The 17,678-nt window shown below is 48.8% G+C and overlaps 1 protein-coding gene across 1 annotated transcript in view; it reads right to left on the bottom strand.

The window, feature by feature from the left end:
- Positions 1-4,341, bottom strand: part of OTUD7B (OTU deubiquitinase 7B) — a 71,964-nt gene extending 67,623 nt beyond the window's left edge. The window contains exon 1 of the mRNA XM_032792208.2: positions 4,201-4,341. The gene's annotated coding sequence lies outside the window, so the exon portion shown is untranslated. The remainder of the gene's footprint in view (positions 1-4,200) is intronic.
- Positions 4,342-17,678: the final 13,337 nt, after the last annotated feature.

The following is a 17,678-nucleotide window of genomic DNA, read 5'->3' on the forward strand; positions in this document are numbered from 1 at the left end:
GATTTGTAAACTCAAGTCTTGTTTTTAAACCTGTCACTGCCTCACTACGCTCGCTTCAAGGCAATGAATTTCTTCTAGCCTGTATACTCACGCACACAAAGCGCATGCTGCACAGCAAAATAAAGCCTTGCTTCCCAACAGTTATCAGCAGGATGCATCTCTATCTTGTATTTGGCACCATTAAAAATAGCAGGCACATGACAGACAATAGGCTTCTAATAAAACTAAATCCTTCGTGTGACCCGGCAGGATGATAGCATAGTCCATTCTGATTTATATCAGAAAGTAGTATTTACATACAAAGACGGCATTTGCAAGCCATGTAGATTTCTAGTTTGTTAACATTAATCCTATTTGGTTCACATCAGAGTAGCTAACCAAATTAAAATGATTAGTTATTACTCTCTTGCAAGTGAAAATATTTTAATAACCTAACGATGAGGTAGGTGGCCAGAAGGAACAAGTGACATCACTGTCCCGCTTGTTTATCATTAAAAAGCAACCCTCAAACCTGCAAGTTCTGCACTACTTCCTGTCACAGTTGCCCTTATCCTCACTCACCCACCTGGATTTTATCTTAGATATGAGCTCCTTGGGACAGGATCTAGAAGTGCAATGGGTGCCTAGCACAATGGAGAACCATTGTGCCCTGTGAGTGCCACTGTAATTCAAAAGTAGTATTTATTATTCATGACAAATACCAAATGAGAAATGAACAACGCTCTTGGACTTCTAATAGTGGCTTTATCCCCTCTCGATCTTTTCTCTAATATTAATATAATTGTGCAAAAAAGTATATATTATTTCATATCTATAGGACCATAAAACAAAATGACATCTTGTTTGACTTGGCAGCTACCGGCAGAAAATAAAAGTTGATTATTCTGTTCAAGAATCTAAACCTGCAAGGTGCTGAAGAACTTCCACTGACCATCATGGGAACTGAGATTGCTCAGCACCACTCAAGGTCAGATCCTTAGTGTTCTTTATTAAACTACTTTGACCCTGATCCTGCAATGTTTTGCACAAGTAGACAGACCACTCTGCCTGCACAGAGCCCCACTGACTTCACTATGAGGCCACGTCTAGACTACGCGCCGTATCGGCGCGTTAAAATCGATTGCTCGGGGATCGATATATCGCGTCTAATCTAGACGGGATATATCGATCCCTGAGCGCGCTTATATCGATTCCGGAACTCCACCAACCCCAACGGAGTTCCGGAATCGACATGGCGAGCCGCGGACATCGATCCCGCGTGGTGAGGACGGGTGAGTAAATCGATTTTAGATATTCGACTTCAGCTACGTTATTCACGTAGCTGAAATTGTGTATCTAAAATCGATTTTACCCCGTAGTGTAGACCAGCCCTGAGTCTGGCTAAGTGGAGCTCTTTGCAAGACCAAGTCAAGACCAAGTTAGAAAACACTGACTTCTGACACAAGCATTTATGCAGCTATTGACTTCCATTAGAATTAACATATGCACTAGCGTTTCTGGCAGGACAAACTATTACAGTAGAATCTTGGGCTATTTCAGGGTATGCCCCAATTAGGAAGTATTTTGCAGAGTGTAAACATGAAGGTTTGATTTATTTATTTAAAGTTCGCTTGGGTAGTATTTGGGAGGAAACCCATTAATTAAGGTTGCTAGAAGTTTGCTCCCACTTTATCTTTATGAAAAATAAAGATGTTCAAGTGCATACACCTCAATATAACACTGTCCTCAGGAGCCAAAAAATCTTACTGCATTATACGTGAAACCGCGTTATATCGAACTTGCTTGGATCAGCCGGAGTGCGCAGCCCCACCCCCCCAGAGCGCAGCTTTACCGCATTATATCCAAATTTGTGTTATATCAGGGCAGCCTTATATCAGGGTAGAGGTGTATTTCTTTTCTACCTCAGGCCTTAACATAAGTAACATATCCCTGGTGTCATCATTAATGTTCTCAGGGCAGGAACCTCACCTGCATCTTTGTTCGTGAAAGGCCTAGTATGCCGAGGGTGCCAGTACTTACTGATGGACTTCATCAAAGTTTCTAATGCTTATGATACATCTCCCTGCCAGGGCAGTGCAAAGTCCCCGGCTGAGGGCATGTGACAAACTCTTTACTGCATTAGAATTAGTCAAAAGATCAAGAGATAAACAGGACTGAAAGTAAAAGACTTTACATTGTGAGTAAACACTGGGAGTAAACACCCATTTTTCTTTTGAATTCAAGAGAAGAACCAATGATGCAGATATAGGGGAATGCATGATAATTCACCTATAACGCTGTGGACGCATATCAGGTGCAGTAAACAGGGTTGGACTTGATGGTATAATCTAGCTTTTCCATCTTTAACTGCTGTGAGCCACTGAGGGCAGCCAGTCTAAAAATACACAAGAGTAGTAAATAGACAGGGCTAGGAATCCCCATTATGTTCACCCCTATCCACACCGTTAACCTATGAATTACAGACACAGGAAATCTAGCAGCCTTTACTTAGTCATCAGCATCTCCTAAAGTTTCTGTTCGCACTGCAACTTCAAGATAACAGGTTTGTGTTACACACACACACACCCCTTCACCAAATACTAACTTAGCACTTGTATAGCATTCTAAAAACAAGAGGGCAGCTCATCACCCTTTCATACCAAGACTGAAAGAACACTGTATTAGAAAACCAAAACAACCCTCCGAGGACACAATAACAGCACTTAAGATAAAGCTGTCTCAAAACTAATGACATTGTGACCAGTGTAGCCTAAGGAAGATGTTACCCAACTTCAACCTCATTTATCAGAGCTGACTAGCCTAAGAGAGAAAGTTTAGTGAGACCAATTAAACAAATTAAACCTTGCATTGAGGCACCAGACACATAGGTCCCTAACTGCTTATCACAGGAGAGAGTCCACAAAGAAAACACTACCTGCAGCTGTTTGTCCAACAAAGTCACTCTTAAGTGTATTGAAAAATTATAAGAATCAAGGAGATAACACAGAAAAATAAAACTCCAGAAGGGAAAAATCATCAGCAAGAAAGGGGGAGGAGGAGAGGGAGAGTTGGCCCCTGCCTGGCGCTGAAGCAACGGAGTAAAGGGGAAAGATGGAGGAAGCGGTAGTGAGAGGGGAGAGGTGCGAGGCGGAAAAGGAGAGTTGGAGCAGAGTGAGTGAGGGCAAGCAAGCAGGGACCTTTCTTAGGGCTGCGTAACCAGCTGGACTGCTTGTGGGCACTGTGGGGAACAGCTGAGAGTGATGGGGCAGGGGCAGAGGTGGGACAGGGTGACCAGATGTCCCTATTTTATAGGGACAGTCCAATAGTTGGAGTATTTTCTTCTATAGGCCCCTATTACCCCCAACCCCTTGTCCCAATTTTCCACACTTGCTGTTTGGTCACCTAAGGTGGGATATTGGGGAATAAGGCCGCGGGGGCAGGGAAGGGAGAAAAGGGGAGTAGGGAGGAGTGCTCTCAGGAAGGGATGAGGGGGAAGACAGGGGAGTAGGGAGTCCTGGAAGGGGCTGAAGCCGGGGGTTCGCGCAAAGGGCTATGGGGGCCGGGGGCGGGGAGACGAGGCAGGGGGTCGCGGGAATGGAGCTAAGGGTGAGAACGGAGGAGGGGCTGAGTCAGAGACCTGCGAGGGGTTGACAGGGAGAGCTTACACATAGGGCTCGGAGAGAGCACCCAGAGGAGGGGCTCGGCAAGGGCAGTGGAGAGCCATTGAGGGGAGCTGGGCAGGGGACCCGGAACGGGGACCGAAGAGGGGGGCGCAGCATCAGAGCCAAAAGAGGCATTGAGGGGGGCTCAGAGTGGGGGGGACCGGGGGGGAACCGGGAACAGCCATAAAGGGGGTCGCAGCGCGACCGGAGCGGCAGGGCACCGGAGGGGGCATTGAGGTGAGCTGCGGGAGGGACGGATAAGGAAGAGCACGGGGGGGGGCTCGGCAGGTTGACCCGCAGGGGGCGCGGCGCGGGCCGGACGGGGGACCGGGGAGGGGAATTGAGGCGCGGCGGGGGGACTAGGAAAGAGCCATTGAGGAGGGACCTGGAGGGAGGGGGCCGAAGGGGGGGCGCGGAAGCGGACCCGAGGGGGGACCCGGAGAGGGGCTCTGCGGGAGGGTGGGAAGAGCCACTGAGGGGTCCCGGCAGGGGGCGTGGCGGGGAGACCCGGAGCGGGGGACCGGAGGCTGGGGGCGCGGCAGCGGACGCGGTAAGTTACCCGTGGCCAGCTCCATCCCCGCGCTCGGGGTCCCCGCCTAGGGGCGGGTGTCTGGCGGAGGCCGCTCTGGGCTCCGAGACCCTCTCGCCGCGCCGCCGCCTCCTGCACGTCGCTCGCGCTCGCTCGCTCGCTCGCCCGTCCGGGGGGGGGGGGTGCACCACTCCAAACCCTCCGCCCGCCGGGTTTCCGCCCGGACGTCTTTCCCAGGGACACGAGACATGGGCACCGCCCACCTCCGGCCCGGAGCCAATCACAGCGCTGCGCCACCACCCGCCACATTGCGCTTGCGCGCCCTGTGGAGGCGGGTGTGGGCTTGATGGGGAGGAGTCGGGCGCGCGGCGCCAGCCCTGGGGCTGGACAGAAACCGCTGCGGCCCCGTGCACGTGCCAACAGGCACCTGACTTCATTGCAACCCTCCTCAGCCGCTGCGCAGCGCCTCCCCGCCAGCCTCCCGCCCCCAGCATCGCCTGCCTACGCAATACCCTGCAGCCCCGGTGCCAGCGCTGTCCTGGGCAACACAGTAACTCCGCTGGAAGCTAGGGGTCTGTGGCCTGCCATGCCCAGGAGGATCTTGATGGTCCTTTCTGGCCCTAAAGTCTGGGGGTGCAAAAATCTTTGCTGTATAATGCACACCCCCAGAACATCCAAGTGCAGCAATTGCGGGGAGTATCCTTCCCCTGTTCTCCCACCCCACGGACAGAAATACTTCCCTTGTCTTTTACAATTTGCTCCTTAAATCAGCTCCCTTGCTCAAGCTGTCAAGGCCAAAAAGTATTTGTTTCCAAGGTTGCTAATTTGAGATTTTATTACAAGTTTCATATTTGGTGTTCTCAAAGCCCCAGCTTCTGGAAGCATGTGACTAGGTGAGAATCTCAGCTTTCATTAAACAAACCAGTAAGTTTCTAGCCTTTATGGTTCTAGAGAAATGCTGGCAAATATGATCCCAACAGTAGCCTAAAAGTTCAGAAACCACAAAGCAAAGGGAAAGAACCAAAAGTATTAATTTAAAAGATCATTTAAAAAGTAATGCTTATTTTTAAGCCAATTTCGTAGTGGGGGGGAGGCTGATTCATGATTTTTGTATGGTTGGGGTTGGTGCAGACACTGCATTTCTGGAAAAAAACCTCTTGCTGAAACAATAGAAATGAACAAATCAAAGTGAGGGGTTTTTCTTTGCACGCGATAAGGGAATAATGATGTCTAGGAGTTGTGAGGAAGACACAGACAGATGCAAAATGGTCTGAATTTTACATCCTAGCACATATTCAGCAAAGACCTGATCACTTGCCCCATGACTAGGTTCTAGGCAGAGGGGTTACCTGAGTATTTCAGAGTGGTAGCGTGTTCGTCTGTATCAATTTTAACTGAGCAAATATATTTTTTTTTAAATTAACCCCCTCTCTTCCCCCCCCCCCCAAATTCCACTGTTTCACTAACTCATTAATTGCTCTGTGGATTTTGCTGCAGTGTATAGCCTCTAGGTTGAGATCAAGCATGGAAAATTTCAGCCCAGAGGGAGAATCTGAGAATGTAATTGAGAAGCTGGATGGTCATGTGGGGTTACAATGCTGGGCTGGAACTCAGAAAATTTGGGTTCTGCTTCTGGCTCTGCCAAGGGCATCTCTCTGTGTGACTTTGGGGGCGTCACTTCATTTCTCAGTTCCCCATCAGTAAAACGGGAATAAGGCTTCATTTGCCCATTTAGATTTCAAGCTCTTTGCAGCAGGGATGTCTCTTGTTATGTGACTGTGCAGTGCCTACCACAATAGGGCCCTGATGTTGGTTGTGGCCTCTAGGCAAGAGCAAGCAGCTGCTACTTTTGGAGATTGTTACTTAATGGTGCCTCCGTCTGGTGCACAAACAACACAGTGCTATCCTGAAGCCCCCACCCATTATGAAGAAGCTCCTCAGTGCAACTCTCCCCATAGCAGCTACGTCAGCTACGTGGTGAGTTGGTGTGCAACAAGCCAGTGTGTGAATGTACAGGGCCACGCACTAATGCACTGTGTGGTCATTTACCATCATTCCAGGACTTTCACTGCACAGTAGCAGTGTCCACATGGTGAGTTAGTGCGCAGCAAAGTGGCAAGCTGGAGCTTCACGTCCTGGCTTTCTGTGCACTAACTCACCATGTGGATGAGCCCTGAGTAAGGGCTGCATAATGGTCACTGAGATGCTGATGTACAGCAATGCAGGGAGAATATTCCATATGGCACAAGCTGTGGAGCAGAAGGCTTTTGCACTAGCAGCAGTGAAAATTCAGGGAAGGGTCTGGTTCGAGCAGGGAAAGTGATATCGGGTCGAATCCTGCTCCTCTTGAAATCACTGGGATTTTTGCTATGGATTTCACTGGGGGCAGGAGCAGGGCCTCAGGGCCAACCCATTGCAAAGCTAGTGGAAATGTCCAAGGCCTGGGGAATGTGGTTGCTCCTAAGTATGATATTGTATTATATGGACTAACGGCCTCATCCTGAGATCCTTCCTCTGGCAAGCAGTGTCACTGAAGTCAATAAGATTTGAAGGAACTCAGCACCTGACAGGATCAGACCCTTAAGAAGGACCTTCGAAAAGGTCATTGACTCATACCCAGTATCCCTCGCCCCCTCCACACTGTCCTCTCTCCAGCCTGGAATCCTTTTAACCACTGGGGGGAAAAGAGGGGAGGGGGAATACCTAAGCCTTTGCCATGAAATCATAAAAGCTCCTTCTTCCTCCTTCTCTGCAATAGCTTTGGCCTGAGTGCCCCAGGAAGTCTGGGGCATAGAAGATGAGGGAGCAGAGGGAACAATGCTCTGTGGGCTGCCCTGGCGCTCAGACCCTGAAAGGAAAGGGACAGCTTGTACCGTATGGGCTAAGGGGCACCAAGTGCTTTGCATTCCCCCGGCCGTAGGCTGCCAGCACTCACAGGCGAGGCATGCTGAAAATGCACCGCATCAGCTGCCATTCATTTTATTTTTAAAGGCAGGGAGGATGCATCGTCACAAAGCCAAGCAGAGGTCTCCATAGTCACGCTGCATAGGATTCTGCTGCAGGCCCAGAGTCACTCTAGTGGCCCCTGGATTGAGGTCAGAATCTGTCCTGCAGCAATGGGGAGTTATTCAGTGTTGAGAGAACCCTGCTAACCCTGTCCCAGACTTTCACATAGGAAGGAGACCTCACTGCAATGCATGTGTAATAGGCCCACGTTTTCCCCAAGCTCTGGTGAGCGAAGGATGAGGCAGCGCTGAGTGACTGGCCTTCAGCTACACATCAAAGTTTAAAATCAAACCAAAGCACCGAGGGCGACAGTTGCCCGGAACCCATCACAGCATGTCAGCAGGGTGTAATCAATACATCATGTGCTAGCTGCGGTTATTCTGCATGCCAGTGGGCAGGCGTTAACAGACACCAGGGTCTAGTGGTTACAGCAGGATGCAGGGAAGCTGATTCTCCACTGCCCTGCACTTTGGGAGGTCCTTTATATCCACGCAAAATGTTACCATTCCCCTTGGGTAGCTTTCTGCATGTACTTTGCGCTGCCAGAAATACCTCCCCAAGAAGCAAGGGACTTGGAGTCAGGACTAGCGTGAAATTTTTAATGTGGGTTGAAAACCACTTTCGATTGGAAATTGTCAACCAGGGGAATCAGTTGTCAAGCAAGAGTCCAGCTAAAGACGTGTCTTTCTGAACTGGGGTCACTGCTAACAGCAAACATGGCAAGGAAGAGTAGTTGTAGCCATGTGACTGGCCTTCCAGAACTTACATTTATCTGATGCTTTTTTTTCTAACCTCCGCTTCCCGAGAGCACCAACTTCCTGTTAACCAGGCCCTTTTCTGGCCCGGGGGAGTGGTCTCATTTTGGGTCCCTAAAAATTCAGGTTCCCCACATTGCTGGATGCCTTAATTTTCGTTGGGTAGAATCACTTCTTAAAATCTCCAAAACGTTTCTATCACCAGCATTGTTTATAACCAAACCCATGTGCTAGGGTGCCCATAACAATCCCAGCACAGCAATGGAGCCTGGGTCACCCCTGGTACTTGGGGCTCTGACAGAGCATGACCCTAGCGCTGACTGGGTTTCTGATTGGTTTGATCAGCCCCAAGGGACAGCACAGCAAGGCTTCACACCACCTCCTGCAGGCGTCTGGTGGATGTGGTGCTGGGTTGGGACTCGGGAGGGAGATTTGGTTTGTGTTCCTGGTTCCAACCTGTTGTGACTAGAGGCAAGTCTCTTTCCCTCTCCGTGTGTCTGTTACCATCCACAGAGGGCGGGAGGGGAAAGAGACCTGAGGCAGGGCCTAGCATTTACTATGGAGATGTGCAGTGCACAGCAGAGTGATCACAGCTGGGGCCTCTAGAGTCCAGGCATTACTGTAATACAAGTCATTTGCCAGGACTGATTCTCTAGGTGTCAGTTTTATTTGCTTTGGTGAGTGTGTTTGGTGGGGGTGGAGTTAGTTCTTATTTCTAGGCCCTCCATCAGCCAACAGTAATCAACATACTATTTGCATTAAGGGGCAACGTTGTGTCATGCTGAAGAGTTCCACCCCAGAAGTGGCTGCATTTCAGCAGATGTCCAGGTGTGTGATCCCAACGTCTGGGGCTGAGCAGCATAGATGTAGTTTATTTTTACAACTCTCCCTAGGGAATGTCAGGAGGATTTGAACTGCAGCCTTCAGCCCCAAAGCACAGATCCCTCCCCCTTGAGCTAGAGGGGTAGCTGTAGTAAGAGGTTGCTATCTTCTGTGCAAGATAAGCCAAGCTTTGTACTTTGAGCCTGAATCCCACACTACCACACACACCTCCCCTTTCTTCCTCTCTTTACTAGCACCATAATGGGGAATAGCACCTTGGCTTCTGTCTATAATAATGCCAAGCTCTTATATCATCATTTTTATCCATAGGTTTCAAAGCATGTTACCAAAGAAAGTTAGTATCATCATCACTCTTTTAGAGATGGGGAAACTACGGCACAAAGTGACCTCCCTATAGTCCCGCAGGAGGTGAGCAGCAGAGTGAAAAATCAAACCCAGCTGTCTTGACTCCTGGACGAGCCCCACAGCCACTAGGCCTCACCGTTATGCCAATGTCAACGTTCCAGCCCAGTCACATTGCTGTAGAAAGCCAAAACTAAGCCGCCAAACCCTGATGAATGGGCTTGTATTGCTCAGGGGGCTGGAAAGCCAGGATATGGAGGTCACCTAGTCCAATCCAGCTGAAGTCAGTAGTGACGAGAGGCTGGAACCATCTAACCCCTCAGCAATGCTTTGATGGGTTTCAGTTTCTATGGGCCAAAGAGCCAGCCCACAAGACACTGATCAGCCCCCTTGCTAGCCACCTGAGGACAGAATGGACTTTTCGTAACATTAATAAAGGGGAAAAGTCATTTTTCAGACAGAAAGGTCTATCCAGCACAGTTCCATTTTCTACTATATGAGGATATGTCTACACTACAAGGTAAACCCAGGCCCAGACTCAGGTTTGAGCCCAACCCGCCCCCCATTCCCACACAAATCTGTCTGACTCCGGTCAGCAAGCACTCAGGACCCAGGTCTTAGGACCCACCTGGAGAGGGGAGTCCAAGCCCAAGTCTCACTGAGACTCCGATCCAAAGCCTGCCATTTTGCAGCAGGGACACAGCTTAAGCCACAGCGCCCAATCAGAGGGTCTGTGTGGACATGTTAGGATGGCTGGGTAGGATGACCAGACAGCAAGTGTGAAAAATCGGGACGGGGGTGGGGGATAATAGGAGCCTATATAAGAAAAAGACCCAAAAATCAAGACTGTCCCTATTAAATTGGGACATCTGGTCACCCTATGGCTGGGAGACCTGGTCCAGCAATTGTAAACCCAGATTTACGATGCAGTGTAGACACTCATGCTTGAAAACACCAAGTCCTCACGAGCAGGTTCTCCCGCACCCAACTTTGCCACGCAGTGTCAAGGTACCCTTAGGTGCCCACTCATGGACTGGAGCCCCATTGCATTAGGCACCATATGCCCATTCAGTGCCCATGAGGCTTCTGGAGCTGAGCCCTCCACCCAGGAAGAAGTGACACTAGGCCCAGAACCTGGTTTGGGCCCATTGCTTAGGGCTTCAGCTCTGTTTCTTCTCATAGAACTAGCACAGCACATCAGCCACCCCTTCCCCCAATCCAGGGTCTTGCTGCAAAGGACCACAAGGCCCATAGGCTTTGTCCATGATGACACCTTTGCAGGGTCGGGGGAGAAGCTTTGCTTGTTAGCTTTGTGCCATATATTTCCATTTTCCATCCACACTATCCTCTCAGTCCCCTTCGGTTTCAAGCCCACCAACGTTATCCTTCATGAGTTTATAAGAAGCTCCACTGTATGCAGAGAGGGGCGCCCCTCCTCCAATCCAAGGCTGCTCTTCTAATCAGAGGAGCTGTTGCTCTCAGGCCTGTTTCAGTGGCAACCGTCCATGTCAGTCGAGGCAGGATGGGGCTCGTCATGTGGACAGCTCAGCTGACCCAGGGAATGAATCGCGGCTTTTGTTCTTGTCCAGCAACCTGGTGTTGTTTATGTCAGACACAAAAGGATTGTTTATCATGTAGGAGGCATAGAAAAGTCCAGCAAAGAAAGGAAAGGCTGTGCCCTCAAGGCCGGCCCCTCTGAGGCCGGGTTTGATTTTCACTCCGGTGTTTAAGCAAAGGGCAGATCTTTCCAAGTGACTGTAATTTTACAGAAATCAACAGAAACAGGATTTCAGATGGTCCCAGCTCCCCATCACTAGTGCGTTGTGTGCAATTTTCCTTTCTCAGCACTTGCAGGTTTTGCTTCTTTCCAGCAGCCTGGAGCACGCAGGTCAACGCAAGAGGCTCAGAGTATAAGGAAAAATGAAAAGTCTGCTTGTCCCTTTTCTGCCAGTTCTTGTTTAAGGCCCTCTGATTACATAGCCTAGGAGAAATTATTTTGTCAATGAACTCACCTCCGCCAACACCACAGCGGGAGCAGAGAAACAGGGCTTCCTCCCAGTTCAGCTAACATCGGCTTACATTTCCACAGCCCCTTTCATTCCAAAGAGATTGACAAACTTAAAGGGGCCACGCAGAGGGACATCTCCACTCTGCCGCTGAAATGCAGCCACTTCTGGGCTGAAACGCAGCAGCTGTTGTGATAGCATATACATCATCATCATCATCAAAAAACCCTGATTCTCACTGATGGCAAGGCCATTTTATACATGGGGAACAAGCCCACCCTAGCTCAGCGTGTTGAGTCAGGTGGAATCACAAGAGGTGAGACAGCACTAGGTCAAGTGACACAGTGAATATGAGAGACCTTGAATTGATTTCAGGAGGAGACACACACACAGAGATGCACACTCTGCAGGTAAGATTCCTCCATTTGCTTCCCAACAGCATGTGTCCCACTCTGGCACTATCTAGCATGATGGGGCTGCAGGTCAATATTCCTGCCATGTGTGGGAGCTGAAGCCAAGCTGCTGTTAATGCAGCTCTCTCCAATATATATGCAGCAGGGCTGTCAGCTCAAGCATGGGAACCCTGCATGAACCAGCTCTATGCTGAACTTTCACTCGGCCAGCACAATTTTCACCTTGTCACTATCCCCGTTAGCTCATGGTTTGTAGGACTCTGGTGTTGTAGCACTGCCTGCCCCCGCCCCCCGCCCAGTCTCTGTGTCACCAATCAAGCTTTAATAATAGCTGTTGAAAAACAAGGGCAAATTCATACTCGGCTTCTCTGGCCTGCACCTTGCACAGTTATTTGCACTGGTGTAAAGTGAATGAAAGACGCTGCCCATTCAGACCTGGTAGCATTTAGATCTATTTTCCCTTGGTGTAAATTATTGTGCAAAATGCAAGGCAGCAGAGAATCAGGCCCTCCGGTGACTCAAATGTGAGTCTGGCTAGTTGCAAACGGTGTAAAGAGCTTCAGGATTTGAACAGCTGAGTGCAACACCGTCCCCAAGAAATGTAGCTCTTTCAGACGGGCTGGCCCAAACTGCTAATGCCAATCCACCTGAATTTGGGGTGACCTTGCAAATGAGCCCCTTTGCGGTTTCTCCCAGGCTGCCCCTCAAGCTCAAAAGGAGCTCTCTGTAGACATCCCCAAAGTCACCTCTTTGTCCTCCTTAAAACTCTCCTTTTCCGTGATGTCTACAAAAATCTTGATAACAGTGAGACTGTTGGTTTGCTGGAACTACAGCCCACCATGCTGGCCAATACTGTCTCATCGCTTCCTTGTGCTCCCCTTTCTGTTTCTAGTCACCTGTTGTCTCTTGTCTTCTCCTTGTCACTGTAAGCTGTTTGGGACAGAGTCCATCTTTGCTCACCTAGCACACTGGGGTCCTGGTCCCTGGCTGGGGCTCCTAAACGCTACTCCAATGCAAAAACACCTGGTCCTTTTAGTCTATCGATTTAAAAGCACTTTGCACAGGAGGTCAGTATTATTGTCCCCATTTTACAGATGGGGAAAATGAGGCACAGAGAGGGGAAAGTGACTTGCTCAAAATCATCCAGCAACAGAGCCAGAACTAGAGTCTCTATCCACTAGTCCACACTGCCTCCCATAACACAGAGTAATAATGACATGCGCACCCCAGAGCCAACTTTGCAGCTCACCTTGTGTCTAGCTCTAATAATCAGGCTACAGAGAGGTTGAAGACTAAGCTCAGGAAGCAAAGTCACAAGCTGTACCCCCCCGGCAGCTGTACACGTATTTCACCTACCTATGTGCATCTCAGTGCTGCTGCTCCAGTCAAGTGAATTTACACTTCTGGTGTCGCTCTCAATTTCGTCTGCAGCTCTGCAACTTTGTGGTCCTGTCACTGCAATTCAAGCCCTCCTGTGAAGTAGCCTTGTCCTGGGATCCGGGTAGACATCTAGCAACCCTAATCATTCCCATTATGGGCTGCTCTGGCAGTACTGAGGCAAAACCTGGAAGCAGAATGGTTCCTAAAATACATCTTGGCACCTTTGGTGGCTCGGCGGAAAAGGGGCCTGATCGTAAATTTGAAGAGCCAGGAAACTAGTTTTTGGAATCCAAAACTAATAGGAGATGCCAGTTGCTGCCTGAGCAAGCTGGAATGGCAGAGGAACAAAAGTACAGGCACTACAGTCCAATGTGCTGGAGGCAATATTCTCACTTGGGGCAGTCAATGTACAGAGCCTCCAAGAAGGTATTTTCAGGTGGTTCCCCTTTCAATTCTGGGGCTGGAAACAGCTGACAAACCTGGTGACTGATTTCCACGGTTTCACCAAAGAAGCAGTGAGAGGGTGCAGTGGGACCCAGTGAGGGCAGCGCAGCACAGTAACCTGGCGTGTTGCAGTTCTGGGGTCTAGTCCTGGTTCTGCTACTAACCTGCTGCATGACTTTGGGAAAGTCACTTCCCCTCTCCCACCCTTTGTCCACTGACAGTGGAAGTTTCCTTGGGGCAGGGACTGTTTGTGCAGCACCCAGCATGGGAGGGGAGGGACTTTCTTGGGGTATCTAGGTGGCAGTGCTACGGAACTATTAGTAACGATGCATAACAATGCTGTATTTACCAGACCTGCCTGTAACGTGTGCTGCCAGCATCTCCTGCAATGAGAATTCAGCGAAGTAGATCAATGCCCACATCAGTGCAAGCCAGTCACTGATCCCTGTATACATCATCCCACTATAAACCACACCCTCCCACTCAGCATAGTGCTCTGCAAGGCTGTTGAGAGAGGTGTAAAGGGGGGACACTGTACTGGGCCTCCCCTGCCCACACATCTCTGTAAATAAAGTGAAATGGGAAGGGTTGTTGGGGTGCTAGCAAACATGACATACCAGGCCTCATATTTCTCTTGATGAGCCTGGCTCGCTGCTCCCTGCTGCTGCTCGCAGAAGTGTCCCATTACAACAACCTCAAGTAGCAAGACCCCTTCTTAGTGCAGCAGCAGGACCCTCTCATTAGCCAGCACAGTGGAGGCACCAACAGTGGGCGGGCTGGTGAACAGGACTAGACATGGTCATGCTCACAACCCTGGTGGAGTTGTGGGAGTGCCTGCTGTTGCTGCCACCAGAGATGGGAAATCGTAACCAAAGAAAAGGGAGTTTTGGTGCAGCACAACGGGTGACACTCATGAAGCACTAAATTCTCCAGGCCTGATGCTCAATCACTTCCTGCTCCGGCAGAATAAAGGAGCCTTGAAGTGAAAAGAGCTTTTTGAGGATCCCCTTGGGCAGGTGTGGAGTTAATGTAAAGGCCTTGCTCCCAGCCCCCAGCAAAAGGCTGGGTCAAGGACATGGCCAGAGAACACCGTGCTATGACTATTTTCTGCTTCCTGGGGGCCAGGGGGCACAAAGCATAAATTAGAGCTGCCTCAGGGCTATCTTACCCCAGGGGCCTCCCAGAATACATGGAGTGCAAATGTGTCTTAAAACCACCTTCATCCCTCCCCCCCACACACACCAATCCCGGCCCCCAGTGTCAAAACAAAGTAGTTAAGACCAGGCCCTCCAGGTCAGCCCACCCCTCTGTGGACTCGAAACCAAGGTTGTGGGAAATGGACAGCACAAACGAGGCTCCATGCCTGTCTCCCTACACTCCACCTAGGCAGGGAGCTGCCTTGAAAGATTATTGATATCAGGAAGCACAATGCGATCTCTGATGACAGGCACTGGAGTTCTCTAAGAGCTTGCATCAGTCACTTCTTACCGCACAACATGATGCCGTCAGTTGTGCCAGGCCAAATTCTGACTCGATGTAAGTCGGTGCAACTCCGTCATCTTCAACAGTTTCGCTCACTAACACCAGCTCTGAACCGGCTGCTCCTTTCCTGCAGAGATTCTTTACGGATTTTTGTATTCAGATGAAAGCTTTTTTGGAGCTTCCGGGTTGGAAACATCTCAGTAGCCACCGTGTGAGTTGATCTTCAAAGGCCAAACAGATCATAATACTTTGCACTTCTAAAGGGCCTTTCATCTGCAGAGCTCGCGCACTCTACAAATGTTAATGGATTAACCCTCTCAGTGCTGCCTAAGTATGTTTTATTGTATCAATTTTACAGATGCAGGGGGAGGAACCTGCAGCACAGAGGTTAAGTGACTTACCCAAATTTACACAGTGAGTCAGTGGCATGGCTGGGAAGAGAACCTAGGCATCCTGATTCCCACTGCCCTGTTCTAAGCTCTAAAAATTGGAAGAGTACAACGCTGATTCTCCAAATTCCACATAACCAGAAGCTGGTTGTGTCCCTTGGGTTTGCAAAGTCTGAGCATCACTCATGAAAACGAACTGTAAAGTAATCTCTGTAAGAGGAGCTCTGCATATGACATCGAGTCTCAGTCAAGAGGTAAAGCACTGGATAGGCTGGAGTACAGAGGCTAAACGTGCCGGTGTGCTGAAAAACATTATTATTATTTGTATTATGGTAACACAGGAATCCCAGGCATGGACCAGGATCCACAGTGCTAGGTGCTGTACAAAACACAGAACAAAAAGACTATCCTTACCCCCAAAGAGTTTACAATCTAAGTAAAAGATGAGAAACAACAGGTGGATACTGACAGATGGGGGATTACAGTGAAAGAATGAGATGATATTGGTTAGCATGATAGGCAGCGGTCTCAGCCCACCAGCTGTCCAACTGGTGTCAATTTTTTTTCAGGCATCACAGCAAAGAAGAATTTGAGGGACAATGAGATGGTTTTGTGACCAACCACAGGGAATTTGCTCCCATTTTTCCCAATCAGGAAACAAAGTACAGAAATGCTGCCTGAAGAACAGAGTGACTGCTGTTGGAAAAGGTTTCAATCCCTTTGGAGAGTCGAACTAAATGAAGGAGCCGAGCAGCTGGCACTGAAAGCAATGATCCATCTTCACTTGTTTTCAGTCTTTTGGGGTGAGATTGGACCCTTCATCTGGTTAGTTTTAACTGGATTGTCCTCACCGATCAAGAGAGAAAGATGGAAAATGCGTGAGTGTGGCTGCCCTCCACCTTGGGGGAAGCCCGGGGGTGGTTTTTCCAGAGCAGGTGCACCCTGGCATATGACCTTTTCTTTGCAACCCCCCCAAAGGAGAAGCGAATGTTAGACCAGGGCAGATCTATTTGGATAAATCTTGCTACAGCTAGACAAAAAGAGAAGATGTGCATGCATGAAGTTAATAACTTCTTGGGCCAGATCCTCAGCTGATGTAAACCAGCATAGCTCTATGGACATCCATTGCTTTACTCCAGTTGAGAATCTAGTTTCTTGTCTGTCTGTCTGCATATGGACTTTCCCCTTTGGGTCACTGCAGGTCTCAGGGGATTAAGGAAATAAAACTGAGAATCCCCAGTGTTCACATATGATATCTTACATAGTGGACTTAAATTTTATAACAGCAGCTTAAAAACTTGGCCTGGAAGAATTCACAGGGTGGGTAATTGGATATGGAGCCTTTTCATCTACATGTTGCCAGTTCAACTACAACCCAGGTTGGTATTTACTAAACGTTGTTCCCATCCAATGTGAAGCAAGTTGTAGGTTTCAGTTAACTTCCGAGAGGACTATATTTGTCTCCCTAAGAGGGGGTCTTTGCGGCTTTGCAGCTGAGTCAGGAGATTAAGTAACAGCACAGTTCCAATTAACAGAGTACCTGGGACCTTAGCCACTTTCTGGGACTTTAGGTCAGCTACACAATATGGTTAAATTCCCATCTACACTAAACATTGTAACTGGGCCAGGGGGTAATTGTATTATTTTTTAGTAGTTCTGCAGCACTGTAGATCTCTATGTATGGTACTAAATAAAGCAGATGACAATGGAATCCCTGCTCCAAATAGTTTGCAATCTCCATTGAGAATAATATGGGGTGGAGAAGGAAGTGCAGGAGGCCCCGACAAGATGATCACTTCAGAGACTAATGAATGCCGCTTGCGGGTAACTACGTCTGTTTCATTTATAAGAGAGATAAATGTAGTTCATAAGGCTCCTTGAAAAAATTGGGTTTCAGAATGGACTTGAAAGAGGAGTGAGTTATAAGAGATAACCAATGACAGCTGAGTCAGTAGTGCAGATACAGAAGAAGCAAGGCAAATAAAGATTGGTCAGTATCAGTAAAATACTTTTTGCTTATACTATAGGGTTCAGCATTTCAAGTGACCTAGGAGATTTAGAATGCCCCATTCCTATTAATATTAATGAGAACTGAGGCCCAGATCCTCAAAGATATTTAGGCTCTTAACTTCCATTAAAATCAACTGCAGTCAGGGGTCTACATACCTTTGTGGATCTGTCCCTGAATCCAAATCTCAACCCAGCCTTCCCCCTGCCACTCCCGCTATTTTTTATTGCAGTCAAGCTTTTCAGCTCGATTCTCCCAGTTACTAAGACACAGTGTAAACAGGCTCTTCTCAATAACAATATTCCATGGCTCCATAGGCAATAAAGACTCAAAGCTCAGGTTCCATGGAACAGGCCCAGCATAGAGATTTTCTGCTTCCTTTGGAGCATCAGGGATTGCCCATTGGCAGAAGTACTGTCTGGTGGCTCAGTGATCTGTTC

This window comes from Chelonoidis abingdonii, chromosome 11, assembly GCF_003597395.2.
Source record: "Chelonoidis abingdonii isolate Lonesome George chromosome 11, CheloAbing_2.0, whole genome shotgun sequence".
Taxonomy (NCBI): domain Eukaryota; kingdom Metazoa; phylum Chordata; order Testudines; family Testudinidae; genus Chelonoidis; species Chelonoidis abingdonii.